The 27,522-nt window shown below is 34.4% G+C and overlaps 1 protein-coding gene across 3 annotated transcripts in view; it reads left to right on the plus strand.

The window, feature by feature from the left end:
- The window catches only part of THSD7A (thrombospondin type 1 domain containing 7A), a 446,765-nt gene that overhangs the window by 27,575 nt on the left and 391,668 nt on the right, over window positions 1-27,522 (plus strand). The window lies entirely within an intron of this gene.

A 27,522-nucleotide genomic window follows, 5' to 3' on the forward strand; every position in this document is an offset into this window, starting at 1 on the left:
TATTCATTTATATTTTTGAAATAGAAAGTGTAAACCAAAATAATTTTAATAACATTCAGTATCTTTAATTGCCTCTGGACTAGATAATTATCCCTCAATTACTCTACATACACTGTCTCTAACTGAACTTGTCATCTTGCCATTATTGATATTTAAGAGGCCATATCCACTTCGTTCCTTTCTCCTTGTCTCCCCACCCCCAGTGATATGGAATTAGTTCCTTCCTGATGTCTAATTTCCCTTCCATTAATTCTGGAGAGGCCTTTTAGCATCATTTACGCTTTGAAATACATTTAAGCCAAAAGGGAGAAAGAAATCATAGACTTTGAAACCAAACTGATTAGAATTTCCACTTTTAGGTCTGTTACTTGCTACATTTCATGTGACTTTGGTTGAGTAATTAATCTTTCTAAGCTTCACTTTTTGCAACTAAAAAAATGTGAAGAAGTGTAATGAGTTAAGACACAGTCTCTAGCCAACAGTTTCACCAAAACAAATATACATTTATAGTAGTCCCAAGGTCCACTTGACTCCTACAGTGTACCACCTGTGCCTGCCTATAGCTCAGATTTTGAGGAAAACATTTACTCTCTCTGTAGATTATTATATATTCTTTTAGCTTCATCTAATTCTCCCTTTCTGGAATTATAATAGTTACTTAATATCTGAGCACTTATTTCATTAAGATATGTGCTTTTCACAATACTCTGAAGTTTCTAAAAGGAGAGAGATGCCATGTCTAGATTGTCTCATTACTTTTTGATGGCATAGCACAGAAGGTGGCACATTTTTAAGAGGCAGATACTAGTTGAATATTTGGAGGAATGAATGAATGAATGAATGAATGAGTGAATACCTACCACTGGAAATATTTAGTAAACATAATCATAGAAAGGTTGACTAACTTAACCTAAGGTTAGTTTGATTGGAAAGCGCAGAACTACAAAAATAAGGTATCTCCCACTCTACTCTTAACTCAGCCTGTTTCCCTCTATCCTTATATTTTAAATTCTCAGTCCTCAATCCAAATAAGCTGTGCCAGTGTTAGCACATGCACAGGGTACACAGAACCTTTTTACTGCATCCCTACTTAGCCTCTCCTGCAGTATAGTGATCACATATTCCAGATAGCAGATTCACTAGTGTCGAGACCTCCAACATGCTGATGGTGTTTCTCAAACTTCTGTTTGTATCAGGAGAGCATGAGAAAATGTTGACAATGCATATCCCTTTTTCCTACTCCAAGATTTTAGTTCAATAATACCGTGGTGAAGTCACAGTATGTACATGTATTTGAAATCCCTGAGTGATGATACTGCAGGTGACATGTTTATATCAATGTTGGAGGAGCTTAAACACAAGAAACTCCAATTTGGGGAAGGAAACAGGTTTGGGGGGGGTGCTTCTTAGGGATAGAGCAAGGAAGTGGTACAATTGAGAAGATTCCTGTACTCTAAAAATAAGACATTTCAGCCTTGGGAAAATGAATTGTCATGTTGGAGACTAAAAAGTTTTGTAAAGAGCATAAATATGTCTCTGTGGTTAGAACGACATCATACACAGGAGACAGCAAAGGCAATATTTAAATGACTTTAAAAATCATACTGAAATACTGTCTGTGAAATAAGAAATCTTCATTTTGCAGAAATAACGCTGGAATCATTTATGTGAACTGTCTTAAATGTATTCCTATTAACTATGCAGTATAAAAATATGCATGTATATTCTTAAATATGTGCCATTATAATTTTGTAAGTTTTGCCTAATTAAAATAATATACTATGTGCATAATATCACAGACTTTTGAAGTGCTTGCTCTTGAACCACTTAGAAAAGCGTGATTATAACTTATAGATTTTTGTGATTTTTGTCACTGCTTTTGTTGTCATTTGATTTTTTTTTTTTTTTTGGTCTGGTACAAAAGGAAAACCTTAGAGCTACTCTTGTCCAAATCTTAACAGAATTTACACTCCCCCCCTCCCCATTTTTTAGGAAAATTTGAAATTATGCGGGTTAATTTCATATGAATAGACATGACTATTTAAAATTATAATTCGTTCAGTAATGTAGACTGAATTAATTTGGAATCTGTGATAATGTGAGGGGTGATGAAAGTTCTGAAATGAAATGCATCTGGTTTAAAATCCTGTTTCTGGCACTTTCTACTGTTGCTACCTTGGACAATTTTCTCAACCTCAGTACGCCTCAATTCACTCATCTGTATATCACGGATTTCCTGTCAGCATTAGGTAAAATATGTATGTGAAAAGCTTATGATGGTCCTTAAAAAGAATAGATCTCTGTAAAAAGGAAAGGGGTAGGGAACATGATGTCTCACTATATTCACTTACTATCACTTTCAGCAGCATAATTTTTTGAACTTCTGTGGGACATTGGGCTCCTCTTGAGACTTCTGTAGTCTTTACTTACATGCCAGCATATGCACTCATCACTCTTCGTGCTTGGGGTTCCCAGATATCCTATGTGTGATATAATCACTTAGTGGAACCAGTTGTCTTAGACTCTTATGGATAATTAGCCCTCTTCAAAAGGTTTTCGTATTTCAAAATAAACACATGACAGCTTCATCGATGTTATTTTTATATATGTGTAGTGTAGTATCAAAATCTTTAATTCTGCTAATTCCAATGAACTGTATAATCGTCAGCTGCAAACAGTTGTAACAAGTGAATCAAATTTTTCTCTACACTCATACCCAGCTTTTAAAATCTCTAATTCTGGGGGTGCCTGGGTGGTTTAGTCAGTTAAGCGTCCAACTTCGACTCAGGTCATGATCTCGCGGGTTGTGTGAGTTTAAGCCACACGTCGGGCTCTGTGCTGGTAGCTCAAAGCCTGGAACCTGCTGCAGATTCTGTGTCTCCCCCTCTTTCTGTCTTTCCCATGCTCATGCTCTATCTCTCTCTGTCTCTTAATCATAAATGAACGTTAAAAAAATTAAAATCTCTAATTCTGTAATGTTTCCTCAAGTAACAAACACTCTTCCTATATTGTACCAATTTAGATCTCATTTTGTATATGATAAATAATTAGTAAATGAAAAGTATGTTTTAAATATGCATAGGAACTTATGAGAGATAAAACACATAAGTAGTCTTGTTTCTTCTACAACCAATAAACAATACAGTTGAATGTTTTAGAATGACAATTAGGAATATGATCTAATGTACGAGTGCATTTATACTGTAGGCATACTTATTTAAGAAGATTGGTGAAGCCTATTAGAATTAAAAAAAATCTTTATTTTTGTAATTAAATACATTATTAGTTTTTCTTGTTATGCAAATGGAACAACTTTGATGACTGAGCACTAATATTTTCCTAATGCACTATGGAGTAATAAAATTTAGAGCATGATGTAGTCTAAAACCAACGTAAATAAAAACAACTTAGTCATGTATCATACTAAGTCATTACAAATGAAAAGAGCATCTGTATTGTAGAATTTTCTCCAAGGAAAACTAGAGAACTTACCTGATCATACCCATATGCCTATTCTGACCATTGTTACTGCTAAAAAAAAAGTGCTTGTTTTTTAACTATGTTTATAAAAGTTGTTCAATTAGGCTTTCAAATTTAAACCAGAATATAGATGTATGTTAAATGGAGAAACAGAGAGGGTGTTTTTTACATCATTTGCTGGTATGTTTAACATTATTCCTTTCCTATAGCACTATTTTCCCAAAATTATGAATGTCATTGTTAATATGTGTGCATGGTGTTACTCTTGATTTGCTAAAATGAATGATTTAAAGAGGACCTTCTGATTTGTCACTTTTTATACTGACTTCACATATGGATAACATAAATATATGTTCATATTTGTCAATTCTATCCTTGTGTACATTTAAAAAACATGAAAATGTTACTCAAATCACCTAAATAATGGTGACACAGGTGTGCTCAGTGAATATTCAAGAACACATGGTTTGAATATATTTTTGTATGTGCTTTATTTCTACAAAAAGTAAGTAAAAATAATAGGTATTTCTATTTTAGTAGTAAGAAGATAGTGCTAACACTTATGTCTTTTTCCGTTTATCTTAATAGGACAAAAATGGTTATATTAATATTATTAATATTGTACAAACTTTGTTTTAAAGTTTATTTATTTTTGAGAGATAGACAAGGTGCGAGTGGGGTGAGGGGCAGAGAGGGAGACCCAGAATCCGAAGCAGGCTGATAGCTCAGAGCCCGAGGCGGGGCTTGAACCCACAGCTGTGAGATCATGACCTGAGCTGAAGTTGGATGCTTAACTGACTGAGCCACCCAGGTGCCCCAATATTGTACAAACTTTTAATCATAACTGTGCATTAGTTCTGATAAATGCTTCTGTTATTGCCTCGGCCCCCTTCTGCCTGCACGTTGCTGACACTGTATTTCAGGATGGCTGAAGTAAATTTTCTGGTAAGTTTTAAAAATATTAGTCTTTTAAGCAACATTATAAATTAAATACGAGTGGATGATATATTAATTGAGTTAAAATTTAAATCCTGTTAACAGTTATTTCTCAGGGTCATTCAGAAGAATGATACATGCTTGATTATCTGTTGAAATGATGTACTATTTCTATTTGTAATTTAATATTTTAATTAAAGTGAAATTCCACAAGTATCTGCTATTAATAAAGTTGATACAATGATGTGGAAATTAGGTTGACACATATAACATGTGATTTACATCTGTTTGCATAAATAGTATCAGTATGCATTGTGAAATATGAACCACTTAAATTTCAGAGCAAAATTTTGTGGTTCTCCTGGAGAAAAAAAAAAGTAAGAAAATAAAAATAAAAACATACATGAGGTAAATATTTAACTAGTCAAAGAGTTGTGATTGGCACAAAGTTTCTAACTGAGGTTTCCAGATTGTCTTTGAAGTTTAAGGGCTTTCTTTGAGAGAGAATGTTTCAGACTTTGAAGTTAAAAGAAAATTCTCTGCCACTCATTCAGCTTATTTACATTGAAATAACATCTTGTGTGGAAACTCGGCAGTGTTGTTTTAGTATGCATTTTAAACCATATTACAAATGCTGTGACTATATACCTACATAACCTAACATAGTGTAGCAGAATATTAACATTAATGGGGAAGTTTACTAAGTGGCTAGATGCAAGATAAACATACACAAATTAATAGTTATTTTTAAAGTGACAAGGCAAACCTAGAAAAGGGGAAAAAGTGCCTTTCTCATTATTTATGAAAATCACAATAGCAAACACATCAAATATATTGGGGGTAAATTTAACAAGGAGGAAGCAAGACCTTATGAAAAAATAGGATTGTGTGATTGCATTCCATCAGAAGCCATAAAACATGACTTGAATAAGTAGGAAAATATGCCATATTTTGGATGGAAAACTTAATAACAAAAATGAAAGTAATTTCCAAATTAATAGACAAGTAGTGATATATTTGTAATGACAATACCAATAGATTTTTATAGACACCTGTACAGAATTACTTTGAAGATGATCATAAGGGCTGGTCAGTGCTTGCTAAGTGTTTGCGTCATTACACCTTTTCAAGTATTATAACTGTTTTAAAAAATTTTACTTAATTTCAAAGAAGCACGAAAAATACATGTTTTAGCACAGTTCTTGGAAAGCAGTTGAAACATAATTGGGAGTATTACAATTACGATGATATAAATTTTATTTGAAAATAACTGATGGGTTGACCTTATATAAAATTTTGCAGTTGATGAAGTTTTGCTTAGCTATTTGCTGGTTCTTCCTCTGAGGCTTCCTTGAGCTCATATTTTTTGCTGCTCTTTTTTTTCTCAAATGACTCTCATATTTCTTAGAGCTTCTTATTCCATCAGTTCAGTGCATACTCTAGTCCATTGTTTCTAAAATTTTTGCTTTCCATCCAGGTCAGGAAAAATCAGGAAGAGGAGTAGAGAACACTCCACCAAATGCGTATTTATTTGTAAATTATATAACAGTTCTTCTGTTATATATTTGAGTGATAAATACAACCACATTTTCAATGAAAGCTTCAAAAATATAAACTTACAGACTAATAAAATGTACCGCCCAAGGCCTACAAATTGTGTTACATTTATTTGTTTTTTATCAAGACATTCCCAGAAGAGTAATGAAGGCCATCTGTGATTTGTAAAGCATGAATTTAATTGTGATTTCTTCTATATAGGGTAGCCTCATTTTCTTACAAGTTGCAAATGACTTGTTAATGGTATTGGGGATTGGGTTTAGGATTTTTAGAATATTACTGTGACTCTTGAACATTTAATATTTTTCTTGCCCTCCTAGAGGCAAGAGTTGTGTGTATGTATGCTTTTGTTTGTGGGTATGCATGTGTGTATATGTATACATTCAAATATATTTCTAAAATTTAAAGTGTAATTTTCTTGAAAATATTTTAATTCCTTAAAATAAGTATGTTTTTAATGTTTTGCAAAACCCAAGGTTGGGCATTGCAGCCATAAAACAAACAAGAGCAAAAAACCCTTGCGACATTTTTTTTGAAGTTTAATCTATTTAAAAAACAGCACACTGCTAAATCCTATAACTTCTAGATATAAAAATGTTTAATTTATGGTATACATATTTGAAACTGTTCTAGAGGACAAAAAACGCCAAAGACAATGATAGTATTTATGAAGTGTATAATTTATTTCATTGTTCCTGACATTTAGAAAAATAAATCCTGTTTCTATTCCATTTGTGGCTTATTGCCCCTTAATATATCATTTTTTTTTAAAGTAAACTTCTAGTGCAGGATGCTCTGACATAAAGAATTTGCTTCTATTTTGAAGAAGCCAAAGATGGCCTGTGTGCTTTTATATGATAGTAGGTAGAGTGGGTGGGATGGATGTTAAAAATGTCTCACTAGCAGAGACTTATGTTTCAAGTGATTTTACGAAGATGAGCCCCTCATTATTGATTCTTAGGTCTTAGGCAGTGATATTAAAGCTTACTGGAAAATTAAGCGAGCTTAAATACTGGTACAGACCCCTCAGCAATACTGCTTTTCTATTCACGCTGAGGATTAGTTAAGAGATTGACCTGAATTAAATCCTTAAATAGTATTGCCTGATACAAAGAAGCAGGCAGGAGAGAAGGAAGTGGATATTTACAAGAGAAGAGATTTTCACTTTCCTTTATATCTGGTCTGAAAGGCGTCACTAATGATCATTAATTCCTGAGCAAAAGCTTGATGTGGATATGATTCTAGGCCAAGAGGACGCTATTCAGTTTGACTTCATAAGAAATTCTCAACTGAATTAGGCAGGGCAATAATGACAAGTGGTTAGATAAGCTCTGAATTAATGACTATAACTTTTTAGGTTTTGAATAAAATTCGTCTGTATGTATCTGCATAGTATATCCTTTACTTTTATATTAAATAAGAAAATGATAGGAGTTACACCCATGTATCTTGGTCTCACAAATTTCTTTATCTCTTACCCTTTGTGCTTTACTGATTTTTATGGAAGTCAAATATGTTAAAATATAATTAAATAAATGAAAACCTAACTTAGATCTTCATGCACTTGAAAATTCCTGTTTCTCTCATATGTGGAACTTGAGGAACTTAACAGAAAACTGGGGGGGAAGAGAAGGGGAAAAAAATAGTTACAAACAGAGAGGGAGGGAGGCAAACCATAAAAGACTCTTAAATACAGAGAACAACAGGTTGGGGGGGGGTACTGATGGTGGGGTGGGGGAATGGGAAAATGGGTGATGGGCCTGGAGGAGGGCACCTGTTGGGATGAGCACTGAGTGTTATGTGTAAGCTATGAACCATGGGAATCTACCCAAAAAACCAAGAGCATGCTTTACACACTCTGTTATTCAACTTGACAATAAATTATATGAAAACATAATTTAAAAATTAAAAAAGAAAAAAGAAAATTCCTGCTTCTTCCAATTCCCTTCTTCTTTTTCCACATACTTAAATCAGTTTTTGAAAATGGAATCTAAAATTCATTGTGTTTTTCTTCCTGAACTTTCCAAAAATTGAAATCATTGTGCATAGGATAATATCATTACTGGATTGAAAACTTATCTGCACATTTAATTAGCTTTCATTTATTTCTGTTCTTGTCCTTTAAAATTTTTGAAAAAGAAAGGTATACATAAGGAAATAACAACAAATCTGTATTAGATATCCAAGGCAAGGTGGTTAATGAACATTAAGTGTGAGTCTTTTCATTCTGTTTCACTTAGAATGAATAAATAAATAAAAGTAGCTGGAATTTGCTTTTGATGAATTTTTTTAATGTTTATTTTTGAAGAGAGAGAGAGACAGAGCATGAATGGGGAAGGAGCAGGGAGAGAGGAAGACACCGAATCTGAAGCAGGCTCTATGGTCTGAGCGGTCAGCACAAAACTCAACTTGGCTAGAACTCATGAACCACGATATCATGACCTCAGCTGAGGCTGGACACTTAACTGAGCCACCCAGGCATCCCTGCTGTTTATAAATTTTTATGTCTGAGTTTTTGTACTTGAAACATGAAGTCTAGCTTTTCCACATGACTTTTAAAAAGCCTCAGGGGTTCCTGGGTGGCTCAGCCAGTTAAGTGTCTGACTGTTGGTTTCTGCTCAGGTCATGATCTCCTGGTTCCTGGGGTTTGAGCTGCATCGGGCCCTGGGTTGGCAGCAAGAAGGCTGCTTGGGATTCTCTGTCTCCTCTCTCTGACCCTCCATACCTCGTGCTGTTCTCTGTCTCTCTCTAAATAAATAAATAAATAAATAAATAGCCTCATATTATTTAATGGGTACATAATATTCCCTTTTGATTATTGTTGTAATTTTTGACAATTATTTTTCTTTATTTTTGATCTTGAAACATTGTATCTTTGGTTTTAGACTATTTCATTAGTTTAAATTTTTAGAAAGAAAAAAAATGGAGTACCTTGTGTTATCATGATTTCCATATTCTTCAGTTTTTACTTATTTTTTTAAATCTAAATTTCATTTCTCTGAAACTTTTTCTGATTGATTCCTCAAAGACCATTTTTTTTTAAGTTCACTTTTCATTTTGTGTGTTATAGGTCTCTTTGTCACTGCCTTATGTTTTTACATTACATACTAGAAGGATTCTTTGCAGTTTTTCTCATGGCTGATGGTTTCAGGATCATTAATCATTCTGTTTTAGTGTTTGTTTTGCTTAAGGAGTACATACTTTGCCATTAATTTGGGTGACCCGAAATACTTATTCCTCTTCAGTTTCTTCTTTTTTCTTCTTGTTGTCTTTCCATCTTGTCCATTTAGCTTCATTTCTCCCATGGTGGTCCTTTTCTATTGCATAAAGACTGTAATTCTTTTGTTCATTCAGAGACACCAGTTTTATGTCGCTTTTTTCTGTTTTCCAGTGATAATTTCTTAAACACAACAAAATTTTAATTGACCCATAGCTGTCTTACTTTGGAGTCAGGATGCTCTGATAAATTGCAGAGATTCAAAAACTATAGCCCACAGGCCAGACCTTGCCCACAATCTGCTTTTGTAAATAAAATTTTACTGGCACGCAGCCATGTCCATTTCTTATTGTCTGTGGCTGCCTCTGCACTGTAATGGAGAGGTGAATACTTGTAACAAAGATTGTATAAGCTGAGAACCATAAACTGTTTACTATTTGGCCCTTTACAGTAAATGTTCACTCACCTATGGTATAGTGAAAATTTTTGAAAAATTTTGTTATGTTTGCTTTTGACTGCCTACCCATTTCTCCTCCTTAAGAACTTTCAGTATTTTTTTACTGGAATTATAGCTTCCTCATTAGATACAGTTGGGAGATAAAGCAAGTACTCCACACTGAGCAAATAACCTTGGCTAGTTCATTCAGATGTACCATTCTTGGAATTTGTATTTGAATAAGTTGCATTTTGTGGTGAGGCTCTGGTTAGATTGTCTCCACCATAAGGCTTGCTACAGATACATTAAGGGAGAGCAGAAGTGGTCATAAACACAGGGAGATAGAGCTTGGAGTTAGGAGTCAGATTATTGAAGACTCATATACCATGAAGAGTAGTTTGCAGTGGGCAGCCATCAAAGACTTTTCAGCTGGAAAATGACACCCAGACTTATGGTTTAGGGCAGGCAGATTACTTTGCTGACCGTGGAAGAGCTTTGCTGTAAAGTTGAAAAACTCTTCCATTAACAACAGAATGATCAGCCATGACTCAGAATAATCCAAACCAGCAAGGATAAGAAACTTCAGTCAAGTGATGATGATGGAGCGATAGCAGAGTGATGTTGAGAGAGTAAAAGCAATGACAGATAAATGGAAAGGGTGAGATGAAGGGAGGGGGAAAGACAGTTGAAAGGGTTCTAGTCTGGGCGACTGTGTTTACAATGGGAAATGCACAGAGAAGAGTGCCTTTGTGACCAGGAGTTAATGGTTCACATCAATGGTTAGATATACGGAGCTGAACGGTCTGAGACACTTAGATGAGGTTATAAGATGGATAGACCACCAATAAGCAATAAAATTAAGAAAAAGCCTGTGGGGAAATGCCCTCCCACCCAAAGCAAGGATTAGGCACCCAAAGCAAGGATTAGGCAAAAAAGGGAAGGCAGCAAACAGGAAGATGATGAGACACCCAGAGAATAGAAAGGGTGCAATGCCTTGTTACTTTATAAACTCCATTCATTTCATGTGGTCTTCTTCTGGAAGGTTAGAGTGTAGAAACAATTTTTCATTTGCTTATATGAAAGAACAAAATAACTATTAATACCAACATTTGAGATCTAAAGTACTAGACCAAATAGGTTATGCCCTCTTTTTTCTAAATATATTCTTAAAAACAACAGGAAATACCTAGGCTGCTAAATTTACTAAGGATTTTTCTCTGTGAAACTTCTGCCCCTGTTAGCAGATAAAAGCCTTACCTTGAAGGTTTTCTGTGAAGTACATTACAGGTGTCACAATCAACTCATCTTTGGGTAGTATGTTTCCTCAGTTCTTAACAGAGAATAAACATATCTGATCTTCTTGCTTATACTCCAGAATTTTCTAGGAACAGGCAATGATGTAGTGTATATGGGGGTGGGATGGGGTGGATAACGTGTTTATTGGTATAAGAGAGAAGCAGTCAAACAATTTCCATAGTTGTCTATAATAAGAGATAACAAATACCGGTTTCCAAGTAGATTGGATGGAGTGCTGTCATTGATAATCAGAATAAGCTGCTGAGACAGTCAAACCTCAACATTTAGGTTGCAATCTAAAACTATATTTATGTATTGACTGATCTGTGCCCCATCAGGTTAATTAAGTACATATTCTTAAAGTCCCAAGAAGTAAAAGGTTCAAATGTAGTTTTATTTTATTTTGAGCTTATACATTTATAGTAGTAAGAAAATTATGCAAGTCTTGAGTTGTTTTCAGTGTATGTTTCAGTGTATGTTTCATTCTTTGTAATGAGTATTACTTCAGAATACAGTGGAATATTGAGTTGGAATATAATAGGTTGTATTCATTATAAATTCTTTTTCAAGTTTTTTCATTTGTTTTGAGAGAATGAGCGAGCAGGGGAGGGGCAGAGAGAGAGGGAGAGAGAATCTCAAGCAAGCCCCATGCTGTTAGCACAGAGCCCGACATGGGGCGATCTCACCAACTTGAGATCAAGTCCTGAGGTTTAACCAATGAGCTACCCAGGCACCCCTAGGTTGTATTCTTTAAAAACAGTCAAAGCAGGGGGCGCTTGAGTGGCTCAGTTGGTTAAGTGTCCAACTCTTGATTTCAGCCTAGGTCGTGATCTCACAGTTAGTGAATTCACACCCTGTATGGGGCTCTGTACTGCACCCTGCAGTGTGGAGCCTGATTGGAATTCTCTCTGTCCCTGTCTCTCTGCTCTTCCCCCACTTTCTCTCTCTTTCTCTTAAAATAAAATAAAATAAAATAAAATAAAATAAAATAAAATAAAATAAAATAAAATAAAATAAAATAAAAAAACCTTAAAGTGGGAAGAGGTTTGTAAGTAGTCAACCAAGTGAAAAAAAAGTTCATTTAAATGTTTTTTTCTATAAAAATTGCCGAAATTAACAAATCAGCTGTTGTTTCACTGATGTGTCAGTGACCATTGTCTACCACTTAGCATATGTATTATATTTTTCATAAGTTTATAATATATATTTGAGTCATATGTATGTACAATTGAATCTTAAAATTTTAAAATAAAGGTCTTTTGGTAAAAGCTTTTTCTAGACTATTAAATATGTCCTATTTTTATCAGTATTTGTCAGCCTAATATTCTTCAGCAAAAAGTTTTAAAGTTTTAGGAAAAATTTAAGGAGAAAAAAATCCCATGTTTTTAAATTTAATTTAAAATTTTCTCATACAGCAATGTTCCTTTGTTCTCTGATTAGGGAGATCTTATTTTATAAATTTTAATACTACTTGCTGTGCTAAAGCAGTTAATGAACCAGCATATAAGAATTTGAAGGGCTTGAGTATGAAGCAAAGGAAGGAATTAGTAGTTCTTTTTTGAAACTCTCCCAAATCTGTACAATTGCCTTTACTTCCTTCTCCAAACCAACTGTCTTTACTTCCTTCTTTGTAAATGTTGCCAGAGGGTATCAGTTACAACTCAGTTCCCTTAAATAGAACATGTTATTATTTTATTATATGTTATTATTATATGTTATATATGTGTATATATTTTATTATATGTTACTTTATTTTCTCAACAATATTGGTTACCATATAAGACAGCCCCATCCTTTTCTGTTTTGTTTTTATTTTCTGTACAGTATAACAGTATTTGAGCTGCTCAATTTGATTTTCAACCCCAATTTGGTAGCTCGTATTATAAACCACTCAGCAGTTTTAACTCAATCGTTTTGACTCCGAGAAGTCAATGGATATTTAATTTGCCCCTTTTAGACTTCAGAAACTACCTTTGCTTATAATTTCTCAGTTCACAATTTGTGTCTCCTTGCCTCCTCTCATTGTGTCTCAATAAGACTTAATTTTCAAATAAATATTGAAGGAAAAATATCAATGCAGTCCAAAGATTTTATTCATATTTTAAAGCATTTTAGTATTTGATTCTAGATACGCAAAATTAGATATACAAAATTACTTTGGCCAGCAAATATTTTTGATGCAAAATTGATCACCCAGAAGTCCATATCACATAAATCCTGCCTGTAAAGAGCTTGGAGAATACTTAGGAAGAAGTGCACACAAATGAATAATTATACACCACGTGCCATGAGAGAAGTACAGATAAATGGCTGTTTAAAGGAGGATTCGGAGAGTCTCTAAAACAAAGGCATTTTTTGAGATGGTTCTTAAAAGATAAAGATTTATTTATTTGGAAAAGGAGACAAGGGGGTATATTGTCTTTCCTGCTGGACTGCAGTGGCCTCCTAACTGGCCTGTCCTCTTCCATTTCTGCCCTCCATATAGCAGAGTGATCATACATGCCCTTGCTTGAAATCCTGTAAAGGCATCCTTTTCCCCTTACAATAAAAGCAGAAGCCCTTACAGTGGCCTGCAGTGGCTTACATAATTGGTTAATCATTCATCTTTCTGATCTGATGTCTTGTCTCATTCTCCTTTGCTCACCAAAGTTCCAGGCACACTGGCCTTTATGTTCAAACACATCACTCTGGGCCTTTGCACTTTGTTATTCCCTCTGCTTAGAAAAATGTGCCTTTGGATCTGTGGGGAACTGGCAACGCTTGGTAATTCCTGTCAGTGTTCAAATGTCACCTGTTCGAGAGGTTTTCCTGACTTCCGATGTGTCTCCTCGCCCCGAATTACTGTTTGTTACACAGCTCAGTTTAATATGCCTCATAGCACTCTTGCTATATGAAAATCATTTTGTTTATGTAACTTCTTGGGGCTTGTCTGGTTTTCCTCGTCAGGCTATAGTAATAACAGCTGACATTCATTGACAACTTATTATTTTCTGGTACTCAGTTTGTCCTTATTCAGTGCTTAGTATTCACACCTTTAGTTTTCAGAACTACACTAGCAGTTGGTTATATTAGTATCCCCATTTTACAGATAATTAAATCAAGTCACAGAAAGATTTAGAGACTCACCAAAGTGATAGAGTTGTGACTGGAATAAAGGCAAGTTGACTCCGCAGCCTGTGCATGGATCCACAGCTCCATGTTACCGTCCAGGAATTCTCTACACTGCATGCCCTCTCTGCCAATGTCTGGGAAAAAACATGCCTCATTGCCTGCACTTAAATAATTAAAAATTTTAAGCTTTCTAGGCCCTGAATAGTATTCATGAGCATACGCAGCTTGTGTAGATGCTGAAGGGAAAACATTTCCCCATTGGTGGATAATGCCAAACTGCTCTCAGGAAAGAAAATGAAGGAGTGGGGGGGGGGGGGTGTGTGCACAGGAAATATTGAATTCCTCAGAACTAAAATGTTTTTATGTTACGATGAACCTAGAAATCCAAACAAGTTACATTTCCAATGTTTTAGTATTGGTAATTAACTTGAAATTTATTATATAATCTCTTTAGAGCTCAGTGGACTATTTGATAGTGCTGATATTCACTGAGGGCAACCAGTTTGTGACCACTGCTTTGCATGAGTGATTCGGTGACACAATAGGGATAGCAAGCACCTATAGTTTCTTTAAGGGTTTAGTTTTTGTCACTTGGTTTGGAGAAGGGAGACAGCAAAGGAAGATATACATTAATATCCTATTGGCTTGCAAGTAACAAAAGTCAAACTGCCGTAGTTTTTATTTATTTATTTTTTTGTATTTAAATGACAGCTTACTATTTCATTAGCAAGAACTCTGGAGAATTCTGTACCTGAAAAATATATCAAGGTCACAGGTGCTTTCTGCTTTTCTGTGTCACCTTTCTTAGCTTTTTTGTAAGGTCCTGGCTTAGGGGGTTATAAGCCAGCTCCTGCTGCTCTTATAGACTTCAACTACTACATTCTAGGCAGAAAGAATAGGGGAGGCACAGAGAACAAGTTTATTTCTCCTGGCGAGTCTTTGCCTTTCTTTTGAATAGGGGAATCTCTTTGTCACAGTTTCCTAGCTACATTTGTTTGTCCAGACCGATACAGCATGGCTGTCTGTGATGGCATGGGAACATGCACAGTTGAGTCATTTGGTTTGCTTGTCTCTGTTGTAGAGGAATGTAAGAGAGAATAGGGTTAATTATGGCTTCTGTATAGTTGGTCCAGTGTCTATCATAGGAGATGAATGAATGAGTGTAAAAATTAAAATGGTCTAGAACAGAATGAAAGATCTATTGGAGAAGGACCACTTAAAGATTTGGAAGAAAATGAAATAAAAAGTAAAGCAAAATATTCTTTGAGAAGAGAAAGGAGAAGGAAATTAATTAATATGCAGAGATACTCCATAATGGATAAACCAGTTTAAAGGAAATCACTTCAGATTGGAATGGGAAATGAGGTTGAGGGAAAGCAGAGAAATGTTTCAGTGATTTAGTGAAAGATAAATTAGAGATTACAAATTAGCCCTAAGAGCCCATTTCAATTTTGAGAGTACAAATTTTTGTAGTACAAAATAACTTTCTTCATTAAGGCTTGGCAAACCGGTAGCAACTGCATGTGAAGTTCATTTGAGGGTAGGATATCTTCAGTGTTTGTGATTGAAAAAACATATGGCATAAAATATGTGAGTAATTATTCAAGGTGCTTATTAGAAGATGATTTTCATAATAAATCATGGATTCCATGATATGGAAGAAATAAAGGCACAATTGGACATGTAACGTGTGAAGGGATCGGAGCTATTTGAGGAACAAGATTAACAGCGAAGATTAAGAAGAATAGGTAAAAATGGGAATGACCAGGGGCACCTGGCTGGCTCAGTCTGTTAAGCGTCTGACTTCCACTCAGGTCATGATCTCACAGTTCGTGAGTTTGTCTGCACGAAGCCCACTTCAGGTCCTCTGTGTCCCTCTCTCTCTGCCCCTCTCTCCCCACCTCTCAAAAATACACAAACATTAAAACAAAAAGGAATGACCAGATGAAATAGGAGAGTATTTCACACACTGTGAAACACTGTGCTGTGAGAAGCTTCTCTTGACAAAATGTAAACGCTGAATAAAATGTAGTCTAACTTTAAAAGTAGGGGTCAGCTCAAAAGAATGAAAAGGAAATTTGAAGGGTAAAAAATGACACTGAAATTCAGAGTTGTTGCTCTGCAGTTGAAGTCAGGATGATCTGAAGTGATTAAAAAAATAGTAGTAGGGGCGCCTGGGTGGCGCAGTCGGTTAAGCGTCCGACTTCAGCCAGGTCACGATCTCGCGGTCCGTGAGTTCGAGCCCCGCGTCAGGCTCTGGGCTGATGGCTCGGAGCCTGGAGCCTGTTTCCGATTCTGTGTCTCCCTCTCTCTCTGCCCCTCTCCCGCCCGTTCATGCTCTGTCTCTCTCCCTGTCCCAAAAATAAATAAAAAAAACATTAAAAAAAATTAAAAAAAAAATAGTAGTAATCCAGGGATTTGAATTTTTGTAAGACACTAAGGACGGGAGAAAAACCTGTGGAAGGTGAGAGGAAGAAGCAGTTGGAATTGAGACCTTCCGCATGAAGCCGAGACATGCAAAGAGCTGTAGCCTTGCAGAAAGAGAGGTATGACCACAAACCCAGAATTGACACTAGTGCTACACTATGAATATTTGCTCACAACCTTAAACTGTAGTGCACACAAACAAAAACTCCCTATGACTAACATGTGAATCTGCAGACAGTGTTACTAGAACTCCAAGAATTTCAGTGTATGAAGTTATTGACCCCAGTCTGTAAAATATGTTAGGAATGACTAAAAAATTAAATATGGAATGAAAACTTCGAGAATAAAAAAAGATACTATGCAAGAAGAACAAACATATTTGAAAAGAAAATAAACCTAGAGACAAAAAATAGTAATAATTGAAATTAAGAGTTCAGTGGATATATTAACAGCAGATGAGATACGCAGGAGTAGAGAAACTGGAGCTGACTGGAAGAAAATGAAGAAATTAAATTTAATGTAGTAAAAAAAAGTTGGAAATTATGAAAGAGGTCATCCTTAGATATTAAGTACTACAGAACAGGGAAGAACATGGCTGCTGTTGACAAATATATTTTCCAGTAAATACTTATAAATTACATTACATCCATGTGTCTGTAATAGCAGTCCTTAGCCAAGGCTGATTTGGCTCCCTCTCCAGGGAACATATGTTTCTGTCTGCAAACACTTTTTATCACCATGACTTGGAGCAGGGGAAAAAATGGTGCTATTGGCATCTGGTGAGTTGGAGCCAGGGATGCTGCTAAGCGTACTACAGTACAAAGAAAAACCTTATGCAACAAATGTGTAGGGCAGAGTTTGGCAAATTCTGTCAGTGTTAAAAGAACTTGCACATTTAGTTTTAATTTACAGCTACTTAAAGTACTCAGATACAATTTTTGCATTACATTTTTGGAGATAGACACCTTTAACAACTAGATTTCAAACTAGAAAAGACAAATTCTGTTATCCCTGTAAAAGCAAATCCTACCTCACCTTTTGTTGTTTATTTGTTGGTATGTAAACAGATATTGAATAAATATACAAGCAAGAGAAACGTGTGACATGGCATATATTTCTAATTTAGGACCAACCTAGGTCTTGGTACAAATGAAATTAGTAGCAAACACATGAACCATGTATGGAATAAAAAGGACTCTCGGGAAAGGTTGTTAAAATGAATTTTAATATGGGAGTACAGGTTGCAGAATTACCTTCCCTTTCTTTATCCCCTGACCTTATAGGGGGTTTTATACAACATATGCTTTTCCTATCTCATACATTATATATGTATTTTGATTCTCTGTCCAAAGTTTTTTTATTGTTAAATAACGCTTCACTTAAAGCTCTCATTATATTAAATATACATTGCTGTATTAAAAAATTGTCTAAAATTTAGTGGATTAAAGCAATAAACATTTATTATTTCACCCAGTTTCTGTGGGGTCAGGAGTTCCAGGAGTAACTTAACTGGTTGATTTTGGGACAAGATCTCATGATGCTGAAATCAAGATTTTGGTAAAAATATAGGCATCTGAAGGCATGACTGGGGAGAGAATCTACTTCCCAAGTGGTTCACTCATATAGCCAGCACATTAGAGCTGGCTGTTGGCTAGAGACCTCAGTGTCTCACCACATGGGTTTCTGCATAGGGATGCTTCAGTATCATCAAAACATGGCAGCTGGCTTTTAGCTGTACTAGTGATACAAGAGAGAACAAGGCACAGAAACTAGAATGTTTTTTAAGACCTAGCCACAAGCAAGACACGGCAGTCTGGGGTTGTCGACGATTGGGGCATCTGTGATCCTAGTGCCCATACTTCTTATATATTCAACAGAATATTTTATTAATTAGCCAAAGTTTTTATTTCCTTCTGTATGTTACAGAGTGTGTTCATAAATTATTTACTTGTGTTTCATATTTATTCCGCAACCCATTGATTGATGACTTGAAAGGAAAGAGACTAGGAGTAGGGGAATCAATAAGCAAGTTAATAAAATGATTCATTTTCATTCAGAGGAAGGTGAGGACCAGGCCTATGGAATCAGAAATAAACATTGAGTGGTGGGAAAATACTGAGGAGATGTGAGGTTGAATAAATAAACTTTGGATGTAAATTAGAGGTATCAGTAGCAGGTGATTCTGAGAATTTTTGCCTCTGTTTGTAGAAAAAAAAAACATGACCTTAAGTAAGATACCAAAACACACAGGTAAAGACTACTTTTAGATAATGAATCTAGTTTTGATCCTCATGATTTTCATATGTCAGAGAAAGAGCTTTAGATAAAGATATCCATAAAGGAGCTGGAAACTTGAATTTGTTGTATGGGAGAAGGCACCTAATTAGAGATCTCATTTGGGAATTAAGCGCTAATAGGAATTGTTAAGGTGGATGAAGTTGAGGTGTTGGATATTAACACTGAGCAGACAAGGACATTTCTGAAAGATGGATGCACTATTTGTTGGTAATACATTATAGAACTGGGTGTGTGAATGCTCTTTTGCAATTGTAACGTGGTATAGTGAAAAGACATCACATCAGATGTCAAACTGTCTCTGGTACTAAATAGCATATTGATCTTTGGCAAATCATTTAACTTCACTTATCCTTACTTTTAACACCCATTAGACACTTAACCTGGAAAATCTCTACAGTACATCAAGGTCAAAAAGTTAATTATACCAATTAGGTTTATATTTGTTATATGTGAATATTAATATTCTGCTCATAGGATTGGTGTAAGAACAAAAGGAGATAAAGTATGTGAAAATGTATTATAAATTATTAATGCAGAGTCTGCATGATGTTTAAAAATTAATAAGAATATCATATATTTTGTCTATATAGTTTATAGAATCATTGGCATATTTCTCAGGGAGCCTATGATTTCAATGTGAAAATTTCTATTCGGTTGAAAATGGTTTCTAAAAACATATATGCAAGGTATAGGATTGTGATCTCTGGATATAAATGTCATTCTTCATAATTTGAGAAGTATTGTATTAGTTTTTAAAGATAACTGTATTCCAAACAGGCGAATCTTCTAGGAAACTTCCTTCACTGCTTTTCCATCTGACTTTCTCAGTTTCCATTTGGTTTCATCCCCTCAGAAAGTAGACATCCAGTATGTTGAGCTTTATTTTTGTTGATACTATTCAGCCAAGTCTGATTCGTTCAAAATAGATGTGAAGCCATAGTTACCCATTAAATAAGTGTTGCATCTCGGTTAGTCAAAACTAGAGCATCATCTGGTGAGGAGAGAGGAGTGGCTTTATGTTTGCGTCAGTTGTTAAAATGTGTTTGACTTCAACGCATTGACTTCACCAATGCGTTCCTTACTTCCATGGGATTTAAGTGGTAGGGAATTCTATAATTCAACTGCTTACCATAGATGAACATTGGAAATGTAGAAGACACACAAATAGGTAAAATGGAGGAAACATCTTCTCTTTTACCTCCTTGGAGCCATTATGATGGGGGATGTTTTGCCAAAAATGGGTAGACTTGAAATCATAATAAAATATTCCATACGTGCTGGTCACAGTTGGCTCAAACTACAAGTTAAAGTGTGTGTGTGTGTGTGTGTGTGTGTGTGTGTGTGTGTGTGTGTGTGTGTTGAAAGAGGGAGAGAGAGAGAGAAGAGAGAGAGGAAGAGAAAGAGAATTTATATTTGAAACATAGCTTTTCTTACAGCATTATGGCAGAATGGTGGTGGTCTTTCCTGTCTGTTTGTTAGGTCTTTTGGCTCTAAATCATTTCTGTGTTGTTGGACATGTGAGCATTATCTTTATTAAATTTTGGTCTTCTTGTGAAAAAGAGTGCAGTGAACCTCTTGAAAATGTCATTAAATGGCACTGAATGTCCCCTTCTCTTGGTAGAGACAACTGTAAAGTTGCATCTTATAAAGGAAATGGGCTTTTCAAAAATTGAGCTGCATAATTTATATTACTTTTTACATTTCTCCTTTGTACATTATTAGCTCTGGTGATTTGCTGTCATTCAAAATAAGCATCACTTTCCATTCTTTTCTCGAAAATGATAAAAAATTTTAATGCTCTTGTAACTGCCGAGAATATACACAGAATGAATGCTTAAATGAACAAATGTACAATGGTTAAAGCTTTTGATGTTAAATCTACTGAAAAATCTATAGCAATGTTTCAAAAGCTAATAGTGGTTGCCATGATGGCTACAATACCTTAAATTTAAACTGGGCCTGATGAGAGAGAGCCAGTGATGATTGGCACTTCGCAATTTTAAGTAGCTGTGGAATACTGTTCGATATGAGGACTTCTACATGAAAACATTTTATTAATTTTCAGTTGTGTCTGGCTCTTTTAGAACACTTCTATAATGTTTCTGCAGTTTATCCAGCAAATACAACGTCTACATTTTCAGAAGCTGATGATTAAAAAGAAATTATAAATGCGGTATGAAGAATGGATTGATAAAATCCCATAGCAAATACTAATACAGAAGAATCCAAAAGAGACAAACATGATACAGTGCTTCATCCACCATAATATAAATTTAAAGTATTTTCTATATAAAGTCATAAAACAGACAACGAGATCTGATTATACTGGACCCACCCTCTCTATTACCAAATGAGGTTGTGAATAGTGACCAGATAATAAAGAAAGGGTTTTTCTTAATTTTCTTTTTGTCTCTAGGGAATCCAAAAAATTATAAAGCCTTCAACATTTTCCTCCCAGGCATTGTATTACAGCATGTGTTCCATTATTGAGACTGATTTTTTCATATGCAGATTCAGTCTCTGGGGCAAAATTTCATATGTGAGGTTACAGCAGTTTCTTCTACAAATTTGTTAGCTGCCCTGGAGGAGAAAATGAAACATATGCCCTAACTTTCATGTTTCAGATCTTTAGTGGTCTGGAAAGAGGCATTTTTTCCCCCCAGTAGAAGCTATCTAGAGATTTATTTTCAGTTTACTTCATTGAAGTGACAACCCCCCTGGGCCAGCCATGTCTTAGGAAACATCTGCTTCACTTTCAGGAGAGGTCTACCCAGGAAGCCTCTTCCATGAACACCGTACCGCTTAAAAGTGATCTGATATCATTTATTTTATTACCAGATGTACCTTTATAATCACACTAATGAGGGCATTCTGGGGGGAAATTTAGAAAATATGTTAACTATCTGAATGTTCACAGGTATTTTTAATCTGTGGGACATTGAGTTTGATTCTTGTTTTTTCAAACTATGGTAAAATACGTAATGTAAAATTTACCATTTTCACTATTTCTAAGTGGACATTTCTGGGGCAGTATGTTCACATGTTTGTGCAGCACACACCATCCTCCATCTCCAGAACTTTCTTCATTGTGCATAAATGAAACTCTTTCCCCATTTAATAGGAACCCTCCTCTCCCCAGGCCCTGACAGCCATCATTCTACTTTCTCCTTTTGACTACTTTGGATACCTACTAGAAGTGGAATCATACAGTAATTGTCCTTTCATGGCTGCCTTTTCCTACTTAGTATAATGTCTTCAAGAATCATCCATGTTGTAGCATGTGTCAAAATTGCCTTTTCTTGAAGGTTAAAAAACATTCCATTTTGTGTATATACCACATTTTATTTATCTGCTCATCCATTAACAGACCCTTAGGTTGCTTCCACCTCTTGGCTACTGTGAATAATGGTTCCATGAATATGAGCCTGTAGGTATCCCCTCAAGACTCTGCTTTCAATTCTTTAGAGTATATATGCAGAGGTGAAATTGCTGGTCATCTGGTAATTCTGTTTTTAATTTTTTTGAGGACAGACTATACTGTTTTCCACAATGACTGTATCATTTTACTTTCTTTTTTTTCCCTATAATTTGACTTTCTTATCAGCAGTACCCAAGGGTCCCAGTTTTTCCACATCCTTGCCAACACTTGTTATTTTCTGTTTTTTTAAATACCTATCCTAATAGATGTGTTGATTTCATTTTTTATTACAAGTAATAGTGCAGTAAACAATCTTTTACTTATTTTTTCTCAGGTTGCATTCCTAGATAGATATTTGCTGGCATAAAAACAAGGCTAATTGTGTGATTCTTAGCAAATAGTTGTACTAATTATACTCTAGTATATACTCTCGCTGGCAGTATGTAAGTGCCTTTTTCACCAAACAGTTGCCAATACTGATGATGATGATGATGATTACTTACGTCTGGGAAATTTAATTGTTGAAACTGTATTCTTTTAATTTTCAGATTATTATTAGGTAAAAATGGAGTATTTATAATTTCTGGCAATTTCCTTCTGTCTTATGAATGGTCTCTTCATGCCGTTTGTTCATTTTTCTGTGTTGTCTATTTTTTTTCTGTTAATAATAGGCTTTTTGAGAGCCATCTTATATACAGTTTTTCTTCTTAAAGTATATTTTCATTTTTTCAATAATTTTATCATGTAGAAATTCAGTCTTCTGCATTCAACTATGTTTGACTTTTCCTCCTTGTGTAGTGATTCATTGTTTTTATGGTTAGAAGGACATTTCCCACTGTCTGTAATGATAGTTAAATATTTCTCCTAATGCTTTTATTGTTTAATATTGATTTACATTTAACTGTTAAATTTATGTGAAATTTATTTTGTGTTAACATGGACTCTACGGGAATGTCTTTTGATATCTCAAAAATATTTATCCTTTCATTCCTTTAGATGCTTTATTTATTTTGCTAATATTATTGTTGATTTCTCCATGAGTATTAGTATTAATTGTGATTTAAAAACAACATGGATGGAACTAGAGTGTATTATGCCAAGTGAAATAAGTTGATCAGAGAAAGACAAATATCCTATGATTTCACTCATATTTCGAATTTAAGAAATGTAACAGATGAACACAGGAGGAGGAAAGGAAAAATAAGATAAAAACACAGAGGGAGGCAGACCATAAGCGACTCTTACATACAGAGAGCAAACTCAGGGTTGCTGGAGGGGAGGTAGGTTGGCAGATGGATTAAATAGGTGATGGGCGTTATGGAGGGCACTTCTTGGGATGAGCACTGGGTGTCATGTGGAAGAAATGAATCACTGGGTTCTACTTCTGAAACCAAGACTACACTGTATGTTAACTAACTTGAATTTAAATTTAAAAAAATGTATTACGTGAAAAGGATGTAGCCTCGTTGCTATACTTCTTCCAAATTGTCTTGGGTGTTGTCAGACTTTTGTTGTTCAAGGTGAACTTTGGTTTCTTTCAAGCTTCAGGAAAAAATATCCCTGGAATTTTGATTGGATTGCATAGAATGATCTGAGAATAGCTGCTGTCTTTATTGTATCAATTCAATATAGATTGAAATTTTATGACTACCACATCATTTATCAATGTCTTAAATAAACTATTTTGCATTGGTTTTATTTTATTCTATTTATGTATTGGATTATATGTGTGCACTAATTTTTTCACATCAGATTTTTCTGTGTTATAACATCTTCAATGGCTTCATATTCTGTCTTTGTAAATATTTTTTTCTAAAGAGCTTTAAGTTAAAGTTCTTTGATTGTTATTCATCTTTATTATTAGAAATGCCTAGAATGCAATTAATATCCAAGTTTTACCAAGTTAAAAATGCCACTGTTGATTTTTATGATTAAAGAGAAATAATTATAAATATATTTATGAGATTTTAATAAATCATAAAGATGTTTCATAGTATTAACTGTGATGAATCATCTTTTAATGGTCAGTGTTAATATAGGTATTTTTCCCAGGCTTGACAAATTAACCTGTAGGAGAAAAAATTTGAAAGGTATTATGGAATATGTATTTGAAGAAATTGTTTCCTCTTTTTTAGCTTTTATATCCCAAAAATAAAAATACAAACATTTTAAATGGTCCTGTACTTATTAGGCATACTTATAGATATAAATGGATTTCTTCCTTCCACATATAATTATTTTCATTGATTAAAAAAAATACTACAAAGTTGACATCTTTTACTATACCATAAATAATTTTATCTAGCCAAGAGCTCTTGACATATTTCAGTATATTCACTAGATTTGGTGATAAAGAGTATTAACCTATAAATATTGACCTTGCTCTAGCGTTGTTTTTTTGCCAAGTGTACATATTCACTATTTTTTTAAAAAGGAAGTGCTGTCATGCACATTTTTCTCAAAATATCAGAAGCTTCTTGAAACACATCATTTAAATCAAACAATCTAGAATTATCTGTGATAATACTATTTAAAATTCATTTTTTTAAATTAATGTTTATTTGTGACAGAGACAGAGTGTGAGCGGGAGAGGGGCAGAGAGAGAGCGAGACACAGAATCTGAAGCAGGCTCCAGGCTCTGAACTGTCAGCACAGAGTCCGACGTGGGGCTCGAACTCATGAACCGTGAGATGGTGACCTGAGCCGAAGTCAGACGCTTAACTGACTGAGCCACCCAGGTGGCCCTAAAATTCATTTTTAATGTTGTATGTAGTCCTCAGAGTAGAATATAGAAGAAAGATCAGAGTAATGATGAAGTTCAAATGTCAGATTGAAACTATCATTTGTCAATTTCTAACTGATAATATTAGTCCCTTTCCTGGAGAACAGTGGTAAGATGTGGCTAAGCATAAAGATTAACCTGTCTCTTTAAAACACACTCTTGACTTTAGAAAAGCAGAATATGTGTTCCATAATTTTATGTATAGAATGATTTCATTAAGATCAGATATTAAGCAAACCTAAGATTAAACCAGATTATTGCATTTGCAGTTAAAATATAGTTCTTGGAATGTTACTATTTCCACTAGCAAAACAAACATTTAGTTCTGCTTCTGAGTACACATTAATTTTTTAAACACTAATTACTTAAAATTAACTTTGATCTAACCTTGATCCTTTTATTGATTAAATAAATCTTTGAGCATGATAAAGTAGGATTCAAATAAGTGATTGAAAATAAAATAATTTTATAAAAATATTTATGATAACAATTTGATGCTATTCTTTTCTTCAAGTATTTTTAAATTCTTAATTTTTAAAATACACACAAATAGCACGGAATTGTTAATTCAGAATGTAAAAGAAAGAGCACATGTGGATTAGTGGTATGAATGTTTAGCTCACCACTATTTAGTCAACTTCCAACAGATCTTTAGACATCTTGTGTAATATTTCCTATTAGCATGAAGTGCAATAGTGGCAAGAAAGTACAATTTAAGATTAGAATAATACAAATGAGATATTCAGTTTTTAAAAGGTTGCTTATTTACATTATTTTTAAGATGTTTAACATTAATAATTGCCATATATTGTAAGTAGTCATGAAGATAGTTTTAAAGTTAAGATGAAGAATCACTGAAATTCCTCATTTAGAATGAAGCTGCTAACAAGTAAAACTAAATGTGCAAATAATTATTGGGTATAAATAGTTAAATAGAAATATTTGATATAAATAGGAAAGCTGCAGGTAGTACTTTGTAAATAGTAGGGACTCAAGGTCTGTTTCCCAAGATTGAGAAATCCGTTGAGATAAGATTACATAGGAGTAGTAAATGCCTAGATGTAAATACCAGAAGGGTTTCTGGCTAATTATATTCAATAGGATTTTGCTTGGACAAGTGAGTTTCCCTGAGGACCATTTCTTAGGAGATAGGATCCTGAACAAAAAAGATAAATGTCTAGTTACACTCATTTATTATCACAAGCTAATGTTAAATGGCAGCCCAGTGATAACCTTATGGACTTGCTTTCTTAAGTTCCAACCAAGGGACCACCATAATTGATTATTTAATAATTAACTATTGTTTGGTTACAAATATATTTGAAATGAGTTCTCCAGAATAGGCTGCTGTATAAGTGATTATTTTAAAACCACTTAAATGTATTATGATAGGCCATGTGTTTGAAAACATAAATGATTGTGTTCTAGAAAATTTGTAAGCCAAGTGATTATAATTGGAAATATATATTTTCATTTAAATATTATGTTCTTAGATAAAGCTTCAAAAGCAAAGTTTTCTATATTATGAATTAATAATGCACAATAAGTTGTCCTTAATTTTAAAGATGTATAAGTCATATATATATATGTCATATATATATATATATATATATATAAATGTATCTATCTATCTATCTATCTATCTATATATATATATAAAATCACTTTTGGTCATAACCTTAATTTTAAAGATGTATAAGATATATATATATAGTAAATCACTTTTGGTCATAACCATCACTAATCTTCTAGGTAAGTACCACTAGGACCTAGGAAGCGAAAAGTGATAGTGTAATGCATATTCTGAAAAGAGGCTTTGAGTGTCATGCCTTCAACCTCAGGATTCCTAACCATCTCTCTCCCATCTCAGTTTGAGTGATTTCACATTGCCAAAATGTACATTGCATGTCATTCATTTTATATTTCCCGTTGTGTCAAGGTGGCTTGTATTTGCACAGGTGATGCTAGCACTTTTTAATAATATAGAGAACTTATTAGGCAGCTTTGCCTCATGGCAAGAATATGGTTTCATTTGCCAAATCCCTCGATATATTGTAGGACACATAACACTGATAGGGGCCCAGGCTGTTTTGCAGATAAGCTTTGAAGACAGGTGACACATAATATTGACATTAACATAAGTGTTATCATTGGATTAGGATGCTAACTAGTTAGACACGAGTAGTCTTTTTATTTAAATTCTGATTGAATATCTCTTGCTCATTACATATGAATTATTTCATGTTCATCTCACTGGCTTATGGTTATGCTAAACTTTCTGATTATAAATGAGCTTTCTCACATTACAGAGTATTTAGAGCATATTTAATATATTCACTTCACTCCCTTTATAACTCCTCATTCCTATTGTAAAAGTGACCAGATACCTAGGATATCTTGAGGTCATCTCTCCTTCCAACTCCTTATTACTTGGATCTCTTCCCAGATTCTCCCTATGCTGAGCAGTTTTCTCTTTGGGCTTTTATCTTCCCCAACTCATTGAGTTCCACCACATAATTGCGCTCAGATCTTTCATTTTCTGACTTCAAGGAAAACCATCAAAA

This window comes from Neofelis nebulosa, chromosome 4 (assembly GCF_028018385.1).
Source record: "Neofelis nebulosa isolate mNeoNeb1 chromosome 4, mNeoNeb1.pri, whole genome shotgun sequence".
Taxonomy (NCBI): Eukaryota; Metazoa; Chordata; class Mammalia; order Carnivora; family Felidae; genus Neofelis; species Neofelis nebulosa.